Raw genomic sequence first — 19,609 nt, 5'->3', positions numbered from 1 at the left:
AGAGTGGATATAATATGGGGATCCCTTTCATCTTTATTTAGTGCTAGTTTGAGTTTTGAGTGGGCCCGAGTACATTCTTGATTGAACCATCCTTTCGGTCGGCGTGGTCCAGCTTTGTGTTTTGCTGTAAGTAAAGACTGTATTTTTTCCATAATTTGTGCAAAGCTATTAAGAAGTTCCTCGTCTTCTATGAGTATATCTAGACATTTCTTAATTTGGGGGTATACTGATTTTATCAAGTCTTTGGTGATTTCCTCTGAATTTATCTTCCCCCACTTTATTGAGTACCCATTCAATTGGCCCAGGTTTATATTATCTTGGGTCAGTGCACTAGCTATCGCCGTAGGCAGAGACTGTTGATGGTTTATAGTCAGTTCCATTTTGAGGATAGCATGGTCACTTTGGCTGTTGGGTATGACTTCAAAGCTGTTTACTCTGGGTTGTAGACTAGCTGATATTATGATGTAGTCAACCGTAGTAATGAAACCTCTTCCTATATAGGTTGATTCTAGTAAACTAGTTCTGGGATCCGGTGTATTTGCTATTTGGAGGTCAAGATCTGATAGGAGATCATTCATTATTCCTCCTGCGTTATTATGAAAAAAGTGTGTTAGGAAATCACCTTCCTCTGTGACCATACTAGGACATTTTTGCTCTGGTTGAGTGCATTGATGTAGATTAAAATCTCCTGCCCATATTATGGATAATCCACCCCTTGCTCCTTGTTTCTGCCTGAGGGTGGATAATTTTTCATGAAGGTGGGTCAAAGCTCTCTGGAGCTGTGTTTCCTCAAGGTTATTATAAAAATAATGAGGACTATAAACTCATTTTTGGGTAGAGAAAGACCAATGATCTGGAAGTTAAGATCCAGTTCAATGACACTTATTTTGATGTTTTGAATGGTATTGGCTATATATACATTTAGTCCTCCCTTTGGTCTACCCTTTTTCCCCACCAACGCAGGGGGAAAAAACGTCCTGTACCCCTGTAAGTGAAGTTCTGATTGTGACCATGTCTCCTGCAGGCAGAGTATTTGTTATCTATGTGCATGGTGCGTGATAGTCCCATCCTCCAGCTTTGGTCGTAATCCCGCGATGTTCCATGAGATCACGCTCAGAGCTGGAGGATTATCTTTGAGAACATTATCTGTTTGTAGGTTGGTGTGGATAAGTGGATGTTCAAGGATTAAGGTGTTGTCTGGGGTTGGGAGGATATCTGGAGTTTTAGATGTCTGTTCTTCTGGCTGTGGTGGTCAGTCGACGCACTCTAAGCCACTATACATGTTGGTTAATGGTAGTCCATTCCACCCGTCCCAGCGTGGGGGTTCTCTATATTTTCGCCAGTGTTCTTGCCCTCTCCATTCATCCCTTTCTCTGCCTCGATAATGAGGGCCTACTGTGTACCAGGGTCCCTCTATTTGTGAGGGGCCATCCTGAAATGTTGGTGGGTAAAAGAAAGACAAACGTTTTATTCTCACCCCCCCAGTTAAAGTTTGGTCCTCTCCTGCGCAGATGTATTCTACTATTCTAGGGTCCTCAAAAGTAATTAGGACGCAGTCCCCCTGTATTGATTTTTTGCCATGACCGACCCAAGGGGCTCTTCTAACCATCAGGATTCTAGTAGAACAGTAGGGAGGTGGAGGAGGACAATTAATGGTAAGCCAGTGTTGTATCTTGTTTTTTAACGACCAATTTGGTTCATGTTTTTGGTCTGTCAGCTCTGGTACACCGGTCAATATAGCAACAAAGGGACTCGCTTCTGGTGGAAGTGTTACTGGACGTTTTACTGGTCGTGTTTCGTCGTGTTGTTGTCTTTCCCTCGGTTGATATGTTTGGGGTTGTTTGATTGATGATTGGTTATTTTTAGCCGTGGCAGTACTATTACAAGGGGTGCTGTTTTTACCTGGTGGAATTAATGGGGCTGAAGTAGCTGATGCTTTATTCTTAATAGGTATTGTAGCTGGTGGTTTCGGGGCTGTAGTGGGTACAGGTGTCGAGTTAGTTGCTTGAGCCACAGGGATTATATTTACCAGTTTTTGCGCCCCAGGTTTTTGTGCTTTTTGTGAAACTTGTGCTTGATTTGAGGCAGGATTAGCTTTCATTATCGCTGTAAGTTCGGCTACAGCTTTTTTGGATAGGTGAAAGGGATTTATGTAGGAGATTTTAAATTTTTTCCAGCAGGTCTAACTTGTAATCATAGTCAGTTTCATTTGTTGGAGAGCCCTCAGATACTATCACTAAATTCGTGGTAGGTGAGGCATCATGATGTATACTCGCAGTGTGCCTGCTCTGATTTCCCAGCAGGGGGGGACTGAGTATTTTCTTTTCCCTCCGTGGCGGTTGGAGTTTGTTTTCTCGTTGGTGTTTTATTTGTCGCTACCTGATTCTTTTTCTTTTTTATAGCTCCCTCCCTCCTCCCTCTTGCCTGTCTTACCTCTTCTGGTGTGGGGTGTAGGACTAAATCAGGAGTTTTTTCTAGGTCGGAGTCAGCTATTAATTGTGATTCTGAGAGTTGTGACATCGATAAATCAACTATATTTGGGAGGCTCTGCCTGTTGTTAGTCCCGCCCTCACTATGTCTTTGATCTTTGGTAGGAACTGGCGTTCTAGCGGCTGCTAGGTGTCCCATTGAGGATCGTCGGGCCTTCAAGAGGTCTTGGGATACTCTCCGTTCTATCAGTGATCTACTCTGATCTATAAAGGTATTAGCCTTTGTTATAAAATTGTCTATTGGGCCAGTTAATTTACCTTTCTTTGCTGCAGTCTTGCTTCTGCTTCCCCTTCAAGACATGTTTGTACTGGTGAGGGTCTTTACAATAAGTTTTTAAGCGAGACGTTAGGGGGGTGGCCCGGCCCGGCTCTATCTGGCCTCTAACGGCCTAGAACGGCCCGCTCTTTGTCCGCTCTTCGTCCCGGGCTTCGACCCGCACGCGTCCCGCGATGCGCGTCACTGGTCCTGCTTAAGTTGGGTATGACATAAGGGGGCGTGGCACTGGAGGGGGGCGCGGCTCTGGCGGGAAGAGGACCCAGCTGTTGTTATTGAATGCTGGTCCTCGCAGTCCCGGGAGCCGCGCTTCTCACCTCCTCTGCGGCCAGGCACTTCTCCTTCTCCTCTCCTCGCACTCGGGACAGCAGGCAATGGGCAGAGTGGAAGGCTACTCCTGTAGCAAAGGGCAGCGGTCAGTGTGCAAAGAACCTCAAACACGAGCGGCTCCCGCGAAGCGGGGGCCGCGAGAGGTTATCAGCAATCCAGGTGGGGGCGTGGCACTGGAAGGGGGCGCGGCTCTGGCGGGAAGAGGACCCAGCTGTTGTTATTGAATGCTGGTCCTCGCAGTCCCGGGAGCCGCGCTTCTCACCTTTTCTGCGGCCAGGCACTTCTCCTTCTCCTCTCCTCACACTCGGGACAGCAGGCAATGGGCAGAGTGGAAGGCTACTCCTGTAGCAAAGGGCAGCGGTCAGTGTGCAAAGAACCTCAAACACGAGCGGCACCCCTGATAGTGAATAATGAAACTGGCCTTTAGGCAGAGCATAGTTCAGGCAGCTTGCCAGGATCCGGGATCACTGTGATATTTGTGTCTGTAAAGTCATGTGACAATAGGCCAGTCCGAGCCGTTTCCATGTATAGTTCTAGGAGGTATTGGAGAATAAAAGAAGCATTCTATTTGAAAAGTTCAGCGAGGAAGCCACTAAGACCAGGTGTCTTTCCTAATTGCATTTCATTTAACACTTCTGCCTTCAGCAGGCCCTCGGTGCACCTCGGTATTCCCAGGCCTGCAAGGGTATTATTAACTCCTCCATTAACAGACGTGATTATATCTCTCAGAGTAATGGGCCTTGCCTTATACAACTGAATGTAGTATTGTGCAAACATTTTAGCAATCTCTTGTGAGTCAAAGACCAAGCTCCATTTGGGTATCAAATCTGAGTAACAGGGGGGCGTGACTTGCAGCCGAGTGGAATGGCCGCACTGTGAGGCTGCTCCTCGGCCCTCACTGCTTTTTCAGGCGTTGATCCTGTGCCTGTGTTCCGGTTTTGCCCCTATACTTGGGGAAACTGCTCCACTGACCATCTGAGCTCCCTCATCCCCTCCCCGCTTGCCTCGGGACCCTCGCTCACCGCAACTGGCTCCCGAGGCCGGGCTCTCCTTCAGCCCAAGATGGCGGCCGCAACCAGTGGCCGATGCACGGCAGACTCCGGGGCTGCTGTGACAGCCTAGCTGCCTCCGCTGCGATTCTTCGGCCCAGTCGGGGTTTAAGGAGGCGAGCGCCCATCAATTCAGGCTGGCCCCACCTGCGTCGGCTACAGTGACCGGAGTCGAGCCCCCCCTGATGCCCGCCGTCTAATCTACGCGAGTCCCCGGCTTTGGGCCTGCTGTCGGGGACAGCCATCCAGCAACCCAGATCACCCGGTCTTGCCTGCGCGACCTGCGGCCTACTATACCGCCCAGGTGGACTGCATCTCGCCACCTGGACCTGCTGCTGTGCCGAGCAAGACATTTGGGGACTCACTGAGGCCACCCTACATACATGGACCCAGATCGAGCTGGAGCCTGGCTCAGAAACGCGGAGGGCAGTGTTCACCCCTCTACCTCCGCAGCCTAACACGATACACCTGTGCCCACCTAAGCTCCTGGAGCCTGCTGAACCTGAGGTGGCCCACACTGTGATAGTACCCTCACTATAGGGAGGGCAGGGTCTGACTAGACGCTGTGCCCTGGCGCCGGCTGGACGCTGCCTTGGGCCTGGCATCGGAGCCCAAAGGAGGCCCACCTTGCCTCCACACGAACCGGCGCAGCAGCGGCACGACCTTCCCCACGGATCCTGGTGCTTTGCGAAGAGAGCTGGCCCCGGTTGGTCTCCCTTCATTCCTCCTGGACAGCTACGCTGCCCCCTCCCCCCCACCATGCTGAGAACCGGGGAGTGTGATCTGCACGCTATGCAACCGTGAGTAGAGCACCTGCTCCCCCCCTGCACTCAACTGCCACTCTGCCTCATCTCTCCCGGCTCCCACCTGGCCCTGGAACTTTCTATAGTTACTGTCCTGAAAGCTGTGGGGACTACTTACCTAGCCAAGTCTGCCGGGGGGCCCCCTCCTGATCGTGCGCTCTTCGACCCTGCGCCACTGGGACATACTGTACGTGTGGGATTTCATGATGGCTTCTAACAAAGGAGGTAAGCCTTCCAGCCAGCAACAGATTAACAAACTCTCGTGGGGTTCTAAAGGGGAGCCTAAAGACGCTAGCCCTGATACTGTACCTAAAACTGCGACTCCTCCTCCTGCGACGCGGCCCCCCACTCTAGAAGACGTGCTGGCGGCGATCGCTGGGGTCCGTTCCTCGCTGGAGACCCGTATAGACTCTGTGAACATTGAAGTGACGCTGCTGGGTGCGGACCACAGCAAAATGGACACTCAAGTAAAGGACATAGAAGTCAAAACCACGGCGGTTATCGACGACACCTCCACCCTCCAGCAACAGGTGGCCCAACTTCAAAAACAACAGTCGCTAATGGGGGAGCTCCTTGATGACTATGAAGGGCGCGCGAGGCGCAACAATCTCCGCATCCTAGGGGTCCCGGAGCAGCAGGAGAGGTCGGCTACTGATCTCTTTGTGGAGAACTTGGTACTGCAGCATCTCCAACCAAAGCAGCTATCCAACTACTTCTCCATTGAACGGGCACATAGAGTACCTGGGGGCAGGCCGAAGTCGGGCGCTCCCCCCCACCCTATCATTGCTCGAGTATTTAACTTCCGTGACCGCGATGTCATCCTTCAGACGGCACGTACGGGACCGCCCCTGCGCCTGGACAATGCCCAGATCACGATCTTCCCTGACTATACGTTAAAGTTCAGGCTCGTCGGCGCAGTTTTCTAGAAAGAAGGCACTCCGTGCTCAATCCATCAAATATTCCATGCTGTTTCCAGCTAAACTACGAGTTGAGTCGGATGGCAAGACTTGGTTCTTCGAGTCCCCTGCTGAGGTATGGGACTGGCTTGAGGGGTGGCGTCAGCCGGCTGCCTTGCAGAACCGTTGCAGACGATCGGCCGACCTCTCCGGCCCAGAAACGCTACCAGGGAGCCAAGATTTGTTCACGGAGACTGCTTCTGGAGACCAATGATGCTTTCAATCGTCTGGATCCACTCCACAGGTTGGTCAGAAGGGAGTATCTTTTCTCTATGACCTGCCACATAACGCAGAGCGCTTTTACCCAGGACCAGCCACATATTGACTGATTGGTATTTACTTCTGTTGTCCACGCACTTTCCTTCATGGTCTCGATACTGGGATCCGTCCGGTCCTAGTTTCATTGTGGTACTATGGGACTGGCATGGCAGTCAATCTTGACTTAGTTGCATTGGACTTCTTCCTTTTTACTCTCCGGGCGTGACCTCTTCAGCGGCTCGCTCCTTTTCAACTGTCAATCCGGGTCGCTGTCCAGGGACCAACCTGATAAGCTTGAGACCTCCTACTCCAGGTCGGATTGGGTTCACTGGCTGGTGCCCACCCCTGGTCTACTCATATCCTTTTTGCTGGCCCAGATACTATGGAGCATCCTGCTTGTTTCAATGTTTCCTATACGATGCAAATGCTACTGTTGATGTAATTTGTTCTAAAGAAGCACTAGGCTAGACAATCCTGTTCACTTACAGTGAGGGCACCCTTGGCTCTCCACACACCCCATCAATGTTCGGGAGGGCGACAGGCACTCTGCCTAGTTGGGGAGTGGATAGTTTCAAGTCAGAGTGCAGGGGGGCAGGGAGGGGGGTTGGGTTGGGCAGGGAAGGGGTTCTAGGGTGTTCCGTTCTGATTTCTTTCCATGTCCGATGGCCTTTTTTCTTTTTCTTTGTTGTTTGTCGATTTTGCAGAGTCCTCCTTGCAAATGGGTATCGTAGTCTCTTTTGTGTTTTCAGCAGAGTCTTTTCATGTCACAATACACTTCTCCTTCAGGGTCCAAATATGGCGGGCTGGCCGCCTTGGGTATCACCTTGTCCTCGAGAGCACTGGAGACCTCCTGATCCTGTATCCCCTCTTGTCCCGATAGGCCGGGGGCCCGAATGGCATTACTCCGTCCCCAGATCCCACATTATCCACCACCATGCCGCAGCCCATCTCTAGAACCCTCTTGATTCTGTCAAGGAATGTTACCGGGTTGGGGCACAAAATTAAACGGGGCAAAGTCCTTCAATACTTACGGCGCCACTCCCCTGACATCGTCTTGTTGCATGAGATGCATTTGGTAGGCAACACTTGTCATGCTCTTCAGCGAGGCGGCTACAAACTGCTGGTGCACGGGGATCCTTGTTCAAAAGAACCTCGCACTCACTCACACGAAGACATGGGCTGACCCTCTGGGCCGCTTTGCACTAGTAGAGGCCGCTTGGGAGGGAAGTCCCCTAAACATTATCTCTGCATACCTTCCACCGACCCTAGTTAGTGACTCCCTCAAGGGTTTAGGCGCCCGACTGCTAGGCCTCTCCACTGGCACACTCCTAATCGGGGGGATTTCAACATGACGATGTGTGACGACTTGGACCACCGACCTAAGCGCAGCTCTCATCGGCAGAACTCAGACCTGTCCGACTTCACGCACGCTATGGGACTTGAGGACATTTGGCGTCACCACTATCCAGACACACCCTACTTCACACACTATTCTAACGCACACAAGAGCATGTCCCAAATTGAATATTTACTCCGTCCCACCGCGGACATTGGCTGCTTCATCCGCCCGAAAGTTCTTCCCCGCGGCATCTCTGATCACTCACCCCTTAGTGTGGACCTAACTTATCACTGCCAATTTGTACGCGGTCCCATTATTATTAACCCCTGGCTCATGCAGGTCCCGGACATCAAAGACGGCCTGAGTGAGCGAAATGAATTTTACTTCGCGGAGAACGTCGGTTCGGTGGACTCCGCTGTCACGCTTTGAGGGGCATACCTAGCGGTTGTCATGGGCGAGGCACTGGTGCTTAAGATGGGGTACTTACGTAAACACAACAAACAGATTCTTCAGGCCGAATCCGACCTCCTTAGCCTCGAAACGTCCCACAATGCTGCCCCCTCGGCGGACACGGCTCGACGTCTCCAAGCCCAGCAAATGGCCTACAAAGCATTGGCACAGGAAAAGGCGTAAGCTCGTTTGCTCCACACGCGCCACCGCGTGTATGAGTTCGGCGACAGTGCAGATAAGATGCTGGCATAGCTGGTAAGGCGAGACCAGGGGTCTAGATGGGTGTCATCCAAAATAAGACTGGATGGGTTCAAGGTTGTGGACCCGCAAGACATAGCAGAGGCCTTCGCCGACCATCTGGAACGCATTTATACCGCGGGTATATGCTACACTTTAGAGGAGTCCAGACAACTTCTGGGTGAGATGCGCCTACCTACCATCTCAGATGCTGACGAGGAGCCCCTAGATGCCGACATTACGGCGGAGGAGCTCACTACGGTGCTCTTTGTCGTTAATTACGCCAAGGCTATGGGCCCTAACGGGGTCCCCATAGAATTCCTGAAGGCCATGGTCCCGGGAATTGTCCCCCACCTCAAAAACATGTTTGAAGAAAGCCGTGACTGTGGTACCCTACCGCTCGACCAACGACTAGCCTCCATCGCAGTTATCCTCAAGCCGAATAAACAGCACACTGACTGAGGCTCTTATAGACCGATTTCCCTGATTAGTGCGGAGGCAAAGGTCCTGGCTAAGCTCCTTCTTCTCGTGCTTCCCTCCCTCAAACACGACGACCAGTCCGGTTTCCTCCCGGGCCGTAACACGGCACTAAATCTACGGAGGGTTAATAACGTCTTGAGTCGACAATCTATCATACAACAGGTCGCCGCCATTTTATCCCTTGATGCCACAATGGCGTTCGACTCGATAGAATGGCCCTACCTCTTCGAGGTCCTGCTTCGCTTTGGCTTCGGGCCCAAATTCATTAGCTGGGTGTGGCTCCTGTATACAGACCTACTGGGCCAAGTCCGGGTCAACAACCACACGTCCCGCCAGTTTCGCCTCCACAGGGGCACCCAACTGGGATGCCCCCTGTCCCCAACGTTGTTCGCCCTCACCCTCGCACCTCTCGCCCACTGGGTCCGAACAGAAATCTCCATTAGAGGCCTCCAATGGAATAACGATATAACGGACAAGATTTCCCTCTATGCAGATGACATCCTGGTATATGTAGCTTCCCCCCGATCCTCTATTAATAGTTTATTCCATTATCTTACAACTTTGGGAAATACTCGGGCTACTCTATCAATTGGACTAAATCAACATTGTACATGCTCCATGGCCCCCCGCCCCGTCTACCTCGGGGGTTCTCGATCACAGTGTCTCCAGATGGATTTAAGTACCTTGGTATTTATGTCACGTCGGACCCCAAGGTGTTTCATGATCGAAACCTGTTGGGTCCCCTGCGCAGACTGCACAGTGACGTGGCACACTGGCGGTCCCTCCCACTCTCCCTCCCTGGCAGAGAGGCCTTGTTTAAAATGCTGGCGCTACCGCGTTTCCTGTACGCTCTGCAGAACTGTCCCTTTACTATCCCGGACTCCTATTTTAGCACTGTGGAAAGTGAAATTCGCCTTCTGTTGTGGGATGGCGGGGCAGCCCGTATCGCCCTTCACAAACTCTTTCAAGGCTGGTACGGCGGTGGCATTGCATTACCTAATCTCCGCCTTTACTATTGGGAGTCTCAACTGGTGGCTGTCAATCACTGGATCCGGCCTTCCTCCTTGATAGATGCCAGACCGGACGGGAGGGACACCTGGGGGCCCTCTACAGTAAACCAATCAGGAATAGATATGTTGGACCCATGGCACACACTGTCGCAATATGGCACAGGGCCAACAAGAGTTTGGGGTGGTCAGATAGTCAAGGCGACACCTCTATGGTCGTCGCAACGCCTGGGTTCCCTCTGCCATCTTCAGGGATTCGACAAATGGGACACGATAGGGATTTCGACGGTGGGAGACCTTTTGCATAGGGGTAAGCTATTGACATTTACAGACCTTCAGACTAAATATTCCCTTGCATTGTGAGAAACTTTCTGCTATCTGCAAATCAAGCACGCCATCCTTGCCACCATCCCAGACCTCACATCCATCCCTGAGACTTCCCCCTTGGAGGATAGACTACTATCAGAACTGCGAAAGCCATCTCCTACACTTACCGCAAGCTCTGTAACAATCTCCCCAACCCCTTACAGACCCTGCGGAACAAATGGGAGGGAGACCTGGGTCCCCTAGATGATGAGGAATGGCGGGCGGCCCTAATGTCCCCCAGAGAATCGGCTATCTGCCACAGGTTCAGACTAATCCAGCTGAAGGTTTTACAAAGGGCCTACATGTCCGCTCCTACACTGGCCAGAATTGGTAGACGCCCTGATGCATTGTGTCTTCGAGGCTGTGGCTTATCACATCTTATGGGAGTGCCCAGTGGTGCAACACTTTTGGGGTAGGACAGTCCGTAAAATGAGCAGTTCCCTGGGTAAGCCACTCCTACCGTTGCCAAAGGAATGTGTTCTTAACATATGGGGGGCCACAGACCTGAATGAACTGGAATTGCAGTGGGCGGCGTTGGGTTTTCTACTAGCTAAACGCTCCATTGCGATGAGATGGGGTTCCCCAGAAAAGCCGCTGGTGGTGGGCTGGATGGCTGAGATGGACCATTGCATGATTGCAGAAAAGACGGTTTACAAAATAAGAGGCTGCCCCAAGAAATGGGACAAGAAATGGGGACATTGGAACAAATATCGGGGTGCACTCTGCGAATCTCCGACAACTGAGCTAGCCATGGCCCATGCTGGACCCGGAGGACGAATTGTATGATAATGTAATTTTTGCTTGATTTGTACCTTGATTCAATTGTATCGCTCTGATTGTGATTGATTTCCTGACTGTTTTTCTTTTAATAAAATCTTATGTTAAAAAAAATCTGAGTAACAATTCTGCTCGCTTTCCCTCGGTTAGCGAGTGAGTACAGCAATTTTCCACACTTATCAACGATGTCGCAGACACGTCCTTGTTCCACCAGCCATAGATTTTATGTCATATCCGTAGACATGTTACGCACCTTTTCTGAAGCTTATTATAAAAGTCCAAATATTTGAGGGCCTTTATCTGCAACCCAAGTTCATGCAAACTATAGTATTTTTACCTCCAATTCTATTCTGTTGGCCTTTCTGCTTTGCTCCTCAGCTCTCAGGAAAGAGCGCACATTTCTACAGATACTTCCCATATTGTAGAGTGTTTTGATCACCGAATCTGTATTTGTACCAAAGTAATTGCTTGTCTCGTGGATTTTCTCAAAACAAATTTTAAAATTTGCATTCTCCTTCCTTTTCTACCTTTGAGTCATGTGAAAAATTCACCCATTTTCCAGCCAATAGCCACAAAACTGTAGTACAAGCTCTCATACGGTCAAGATTATACTGCTACATTTTACTCTATCTTCTACACCTACTTCAGATGGCCTACATTTCATATTTCTCCAAGGATGAGCACATTTGGCACAGGATATGCAAACGCGCCAATAAAGATATGTTTTTCTATTTATTTTAATATCATGTGGGTCACTTTGGACTGCTCCCACAATTGGGCCTGTGGGTCAGGGTAGACTCGACCCCGACTCTTATGCCCTTTCAGTTTTTACTTTTCTCAACAGGGTGAATCATAGTAGGTATTGGTGGAGTATACAAAGTGAGGGGGTCTTCCTTATTAAGAAGTGTTGCCCTTGCACACCCATGTGGGTGTCATGCTTCATCTTTGGGGTTTTGCTCTTCGTGGGGGCAGCGCTGCAATGCCCCAAGGGCCCAGCGAGAGGGCTCTTTGGCAAAGATCTTTTTGTTTTAGCTGTGATGATGCATGGAGGTGTGTGGGGAGTCTAGAGATGAATATAGTGACAAAAGGGGTGGTCTTAAAACTACCTAAAGGGTACTCAGAGGTATATTTAATCAGGGGTCCCCTCGACAGGATTATAATCAGATAGGTGTAGAGATAGTCTGGGCAATGTTACGAAGCATGACAATCTAGTGTGTAGTGTATAAAGATTAGGTCAACATGTTTAATGCCTGTACAGTCCATGAGGGATTCCTGGCGGGACCACTGTTGCCTAAAGACTTTGCCACTACAGGACCCTAGTCAGGAGCGAACCTTTATGATTTCCCTGTTTCCCTGTCACCGGCTCTACACCTCGCCGCACCCGCTCCGCGGGTGCCGCGTCGCCTTGCTCTGCTAGGTGCTACGCGCTAGAGGAGAGAAGAAGAAAGGCGGACTTGGGCTCAAACATCCAGCGGGGCTGCGAGCGTAGCAGGGACTCCAACAACCAGGAATCCCTGCCTGACCGATAGCCAGCTTCCGGTCCGCTCTCCCTGCTGGCCCGCCTTCGGCCCACCTGAGGATTTCAAAAGCACTTCTCCCATTTTTCCAGCGTGGGACCACTGTTGCCTAAAGACTTTGCCACTACAGGACGCAAGTCAGGAGCGAACCTTTGTGATTTCCCCGTTTCCCTGTCACCGGCTCTACACCTCGACGCACCCGCTACGCGGGTGCCGCGTCACCTTGCTCTGCTAGGTGCTACGCGCTAGAGGAGAGAAGAAGAAAGGCGGACTTGGGCTCAAACATCCAGCGGGACTGCGAGCGTAGCAGGGACTCCAACAGCCAGGAGTCCCTGCCTGACCGATAGCCATCTTCCGGTCCGCTCTCCCTGCTGGCCCGCCCACCGCCCTCTACGCCACCTATATCTCAGCACTAACCTCCCGCAGCGCGGGACGCAGCACAGGGCGAAGACCGGGCAAAGAGCGGGCCGTTTGAGGCCGTTAGCGGCTGGGAGAGACTGGACTGGGCCAATCTCCTCGGCCCTATCCCACTGTAATATCCGCACTGCCAGTTGAACACCTGACCAGCCACCATGCCAACCCGTGAGTACAAAGACAGGGCAGCTAAGACCAAACTGAAAAATGGTACACTAGATGACTTTATCACCAGGACCCACACAGCTATTGACACGGAGATTGCCAAAATGCAGCACAGAGTGTCCATCGAATTAGACGCTGCAAGAAGGCTATCACAGGAGTTAGCAACGGCCAAAAAATCCTCCTTAGGGTCTATAGCCTTCGCTAAAACACCTGATCGCCCAATTGGTCCTGCTCCTACCCTGATTGTAACCCAGGCAGATATCCATCAGCCACTAGTACTCACTACATCTATACCAAAGGGGGGGTCGCCACTAGTATTCACTAATTCCCTAAGATTTTCACTGGGTGGGGCAGCAGGGCAAGAGAAGGAGGGTGAGGGGGGGCCCCCTGGGAACGGCGCCAATACCCAAATCCATGGAATCGGGCGGGGGGGAACTCTTGCACTTTACAAAAAGGGCCACACAATAAAAGGAAGCGTAATAATACAACAGCATACGCAAGGAAAAAAGCCAAGATTGCGAAGGCTCAGCTATCCACCAAGGCACCATCTTTGCCACCCCCAGATCCATCTCCAGTGGGTAACACACAGCAGTCTGAACTAAGACCAGAACCCAGCCCTGAACAACCGGCAGTAACTCATGAAAATAACAATCTTGTAATAGAGAGCGAAAATAGTGGGGTTCCACTTTGCATTATAAAAGGGAAAGATGTGGAATTTTTAACTGTTGTGTGGGAAACACTCAAAAAACTGCTAACTCCCCTTGAAGTGAGACTCTCACGCATAGAAACCCAGCTCCTGGAGATGGAAAAAAGCATTTTGAACCTAGCAACCATTAGCATGCATGACAAAAAACCAACCTGTACACAGGATTCCAAGAATATCACACCATCATTTGTTGCTAAAACACCAGCTGTTGCTATTCCCTCGGGTGTTACGAAAGCTAAATGCCGGGGAAGCACCAATACCACATCAATACCTGTTGCCACAACACAGGTTGCTGCAACCTCCACGGTTGCCCCGAAGGTTAAACCAATTCCAAAACCTCGGCATAAGGTCACCACACATACCTCTGCCAATAGGGCAACGGTGGCCACAAACCAACCGGCGGTTGGCAACTTACCACCTCCGACAACGGAGGTTGGCCAACCTGAACCACCCCTGATAGAATCTGTCATCCCGAGGGCTATTGGTAATAACAACAACTACCCTATCACCCAGAGACCACACACTAACATTAATCGCCACAGGGGTTATGTCGATCTTCCCCCTGAGGTAAGACCCTATGTAGTTGTGCTGACAGGGGTAACAGAACTGACCTACCACCAGCAGGAAGACTTTGCTTCATTAAAAAACAAAGTAATCCACTGGCTCAATGTCAACAGACCAATACCTAACCACCTGAGGAGTAAAATCCTCATGGTGCGCAGGGTTCCCTGGGTAGGCACTGCACATAAGTCCATTTGTGGCGACTGCGTAATCGTCTCATTTGAGAATCCCAACACTGCGCATGCCATATACTCCTGGAATTACAACAGTGCAAATTCACCCATAGCATCTAGACCCCTTACATATTTTTACCCACCCCACCCATATTCGAACTCGGGAGGGAACTGGAGCTGGATCCCGGAGAGAAAAGGTGGTCGGGGAGGGTTACCTAATCACTGGTCAGATACATACAGCGGGTGGACCGGGGTACCGACCTTAAACAGATATGGGTGCCTCGAGGAAGTGGACTGACTTCTAGACAGACCTACTACCACCCCACCAGTACCTGACCCAACCAGTCGCTTCACCCATCCTATGGGCCAACCAACTCCCGCCAAACCAAAATCCCAACCGGGTAGATTTGCTTCTTCTCCACCACAAGGTCAGCTGGGGTATTCTAACCAAACTACTGGGGAAGGCAGGCACAAGGGCAGGGGATTCATAACACTCAAGCCTACCAGTGGGAAAACTAACTACTCTGCTAAGTCTAAATCAGACCTGAGTAATAAGGACAGCTACTCTTCGGAGGTTTGCCCGAAAATAATGTCAGCGCCATCAGTCATACCCCCCTCTACCATGCAAGGCGAATCCGGCCCACGCAAGTGTTCTCTGACATTAGCTACCACTGATTTGCCGGAGGACCCAGGAGTAGTATCCATACTCTCCTGGAATGTCGCCGGGCTGGCTAATAAATTAGATTCTCCTGAATGGGGGGGAACTCATTGAAGGGCACGACATATGCCTTTTTCAAGAAACGTGGGCCAGAGAACAATACCCTCGCGTAGGATATGCCACCTTTGAGATCCAGGCAAAATGGGGTGGAAAGGGTCGACCATCAGGGGGCCTTTTAATTTGGGTGGGCTCCCATCTAGGTTGCAGGGCTACACATCTGGAAACTAACTCAGCAGATTTCCAGTGTGTATCTCTGGATTGGTCATGTGGTGCAAAAGTAACACTGATTAATGTTTATTCGAGAGCGGTTGGGATAGGAGCCACCTCGGGAACAATTGAGGATCTAGCACTGTTCCTTGACTCCATCACTCTTTGCTCTCCCCTAATTGTTGGTGGAGATTTTAATACCCAGTACGAACCTCTCCCGGACTATTTGGCAGGTATAACAAGTGAAGAGGATGAACTTTGGAACATCCCCACTTTGAAGGGCCCACCGACAAAGGCTTGGACACCACTTGCCACCCAAATAACGTCTTTCTCGCTCTGTTATTCGCTGAGGGCTTGCAATGGGCGAATCAAAGGGGATATCCCACCAAAACACACCTTTAACAGACCTGGATATGAGTCAAGTATTGACTATATCCTGGTCTCATTAAGGGATTGGGATAAAGTGAAGGACTTTGGGATAATTCCCAGGTCAGATAGTGACCATAATCTGCTCTCACTTAGATTTGAGATCCAGGGGTCACACACGGCCCTGGTTGAAGAAAATTCAACAAATCAGGTAGATCTAGCACTATCCAGTAATAGGCGCAGAATTAAATGGGCAAAATAGCTGGAAAATCCGTCCAACATTCAAAGGCTGTATGCCCTAGTCGTCCCTGCCCTGGAAAAAGTTGAGGTTTGCTTGCACCACCTAGCCAATGACATGGAGGCCTCCGCTTTGGAAAGGGCCGAGGCATCTATGCTATTGCCACCTAATCCCGCACAGCTCACTGCGCTTGGTGCAATTCACACTGACCTATGTACCCACCTGGCAGAAGTGCTGAACCCTGTGGCCAGGCTGAAGAAGCCTAAGCAGAAAAGAGTTACATGGTTCAACGCTTCCTGCAGGAGAGCGAAAGCCACATTACTAGAATCCCTTAAAATTCGAGACACCCCAAGTAAGATCAGGGAAAAGCGACTGGCCTACAAGGCAATCCTTCGCAATGCTAAAGTAGAATGGGATGAGGGAAACTGGACAGAAATGACAGCCGCCCTTGCAACACGAGACGCCCGAACTTTTTGGCAAATTGTGAAGCATGGCTCAGCTGAACCCCTTGCTGCAGTAGAGGCTAACATAGCCCCCTATGTTTGGGAGGAACATTTTAAAAATCTATATAAACCATATCACAGTGACCAACTGTTGACCCCATCGGAAGAAATAAAGCACCAACCCACCGAAAGTGTAGCTCCCATTGTTGAATTCACCGTGGTGGAAGTCACTACGGCAATCAAGTCCCTGGCAGCTGGTAAGGCGCCAGGCCTTGATAGGCTGCCTGGGGACCTATATAAACATGAACCCAAAATCTAGGCACCGTACCTCAGGGTGCTGTTTAACTCAATCCTGAATGGTATGCCAATCCCCCCAACTTGGCTGGGGGCAGAGATAGTTCCAATCTATAAGAAGGGATCACCTCTGCTCCCAGTCAATTACAGGCCAATAAGCCTGATAGACGTGTCACAAAAACTGTTTGCCAGGCTGCTGCTGAACCGCCTTCTGGACTGGACGAGGGAACGTAATATCCTGAGCCCTTTCCAAGCTGGCTTTAGGGAGAAGGTCTCAACAATAGACCAGGTCTTTCGGCTTGTCCTCATTATCTGGAAAATGGTGCAGTTGGAGGGTGGCAGCCTCTATACTGTATTCGTGGACCTAAAGGCGGCCTTTGACCTGGTACCACGGAAAAAGCTTTGGGAGGTGCTGGCCAAATTGGGTGTCCCGGAGGGTCTGTTGAAAATGATTGTTTGTCTTCACAGTGCTAATTTTGCACAGGTGAGGTGTGGCAAGATGGGGCACTGTCTAATAGGTTCCCCGTTGGCAGGGGGGTAAGACAGGGTTGTGTGCTTGCACCGACCCGGTCTGCCTCTATGTCAACGGGGTTATCTCTCACCTAAACGAGGTTGTTAACGCTGATGCTCCTAAATTAGCTGGCGTAAGGGTGTCGGCTGTCATGTTCGCCGATGACACCCTGCTGCTTTCAAAGTCTGCAACGGGCATACAGAGGGTCATTGATGGTTTTGCGGACTTCTGTGAGGACCATGGTCTAGAAATTAATACCCTAAAGACCAAATTCATGGTCTTCAATCCCCCACCTAAATTCCACTTCAGCCCCAAAATTGGACAAAGTAGGCTTGAGAGGGTGAAAACATTTGAGTACCTCGGCGTCATGCTAAATGACAGACAGTCCTGGAACACGCATCAGGAGAAAGCTCTCCTTAAATTGACCCAATACTCGGGGGGCATCATGAATCTTCTGGCGAATAACAAATCATCGATCAGGCCCATAGGTCCTCCGATACAGATCTACAAGATACAGGCAAGGGGGGCTGCCATGTATGGGTGTGAACTTTGGGGCCATGTAGGTACACAAGATCTGCAGAAAGAGGAGAACAAATTTATTCGAAGGGTTGTAGGACTTCCACCTAGTACGCCCCTTGTCCCTCTCAGGCTGGATCTGGGGCTACGACCGCTAGATGAAGAACTGGCTTTTCGCCCTCTGGCTTATTGGCGCAGGCTGTGGGTAACCCCAGAATTGGCCTCCTATAGACTGGGATTACAGGAGGTGCTTGCCTTGCCCAATGCGGGGAAAATTAAGTGGATTAAATTTGTCAAATCTGAACTGGAGAGTCTGGGACTTTCAAAGATGTGGTCCGATCCCCTGGCTACTTGTCCACTTATCCCCAAAAAGGAATTGGCTAAGGCATATCATGACAGTAAATTAATGGATCTTCTTAACCATCAAAAAGTTGGTTCATTGACCGATTCGTTCATATGCTTTAAGGACACTTACAACTTCGAACCAACTCTGGACAAATTGCACCCTACTCTCCTCAGGAAACTATATTTGCAGTGGAGACATGGGTCTTTCCCCATTCGAACATTCACTAGCAAATGGAGGGAACAATCAACCAGTATCTGTCCAGCATGTAGAACGTCTGATGAATCCGAACTCCACATACTCTTTTTCTGTCCGGTGTACCAAGCGGTTCGCAAGAAATGGATAGTTCCCCTATGCAGAAACCTGGGCTTTGTGGAGTGTCTGGTTGCTCATAGAGTACTGAAATCCAATCTGTCTGATCATATTGTGTTTGCAGTGGCCAAATATCTGGGTGCAATCTGGTGTCTGAGAAGGAAATGCATTAGGGCTGGCAACTGACCCTAATGCACCAAGGACTTGACAGTGTAATAAGGACTTTGTAAACGACCATGTTGTCTTTATACTGTATAAATTTTCATTTTTAATCAAAGTTTTTAAATGAATGTTTTAAACGTCTTTTATGGTAAAAATGTTACCGAAATAAAGATTTTCTGAATCTGAATCTGATTCCTGGCGTTTCTTCAGGACCAATTAAGTTCGATTCCCTACCCTTATTCAGGTACGGGTATGTGAATTAAAAACTAGACTACGTCTAACAATTTCTAGTGGTGAAACAATAGTACCTAATGGGTTGATCACCCTATTGCGATCTCATAATCCAACCTAAAACAAAAGAAACAGGAGAAAGTATTTCCTCAGTATTTAGCAGTTTACGTTTGCAAATTCCTTTAAGGACCATAGGACAAATATTCTAAGGCAGTAGAAGTATACTGTACCATGCCGTGCAAGGAGCACAAAGCAAAGCTCCTTTGTGGTGGGTGCAACTTCTACCTGTGCAGGTAAGTGACACAACCGTGATTAAAAATGGTATTATTCCTCAACATATATATATATATATATATATATATATATATATATATATATATATATATATTCACAGAAAAAACCATAGGTTTTACACACGTTATAGTTAGGAAGTAGCATTTAAAAAACCTATGAAATTCACTGAAAAAACCATAGGTTTGACACATGTTATAGTTAGCTGGAAATTTTACTGACATAAAACCAATGAAATTCCACGTTATAGTTAGTTGGACTCACTATAACTTGCGCGTGCAATGCACTGCTGATGACGTCACATATTACATCACTCATGACATGGTCAGTGACATCACTGATGACACCATCCTTGTGACATAGTGACAGACCTCCTTTCACTGTAATGTAACTCTTGAAACACATATTCAAAAATAGAAACTGAAATTTAAAAAAAAATGCAGATACCCATATCAGTTACAACAAGTAATTCAGTAATTCCACCATCTATATACACATCCACTCATACATATACTCACTCATCATATGAAATGATACACCTATACATCCTGTTACACACCGACAATCATCGAGAAGTTACTCACAGACATACTCACACGTGCAAATAAACTATTGAACATCCATTT

The 19,609-nt window shown here is 49.5% G+C and overlaps 1 protein-coding gene across 3 annotated transcripts in view; it reads right to left on the bottom strand.

The window, feature by feature from the left end:
* Positions 1-19,609, bottom strand: part of SNX25 (sorting nexin 25) — a 1,510,914-nt gene that overhangs the window by 1,036,424 nt on the left and 454,881 nt on the right. The window lies entirely within an intron of this gene.

Source organism: Lissotriton vulgaris, chromosome 3_1, assembly GCF_964263255.1.
Source record: "Lissotriton vulgaris chromosome 3_1, aLisVul1.2, whole genome shotgun sequence".
In the NCBI taxonomy this organism is placed as follows: domain Eukaryota; kingdom Metazoa; phylum Chordata; class Amphibia; order Caudata; family Salamandridae; genus Lissotriton; species Lissotriton vulgaris.
Note: the sequence above shows the minus strand (reverse complement) of the source record. Positions and strands in the feature narration are given on the sequence as shown.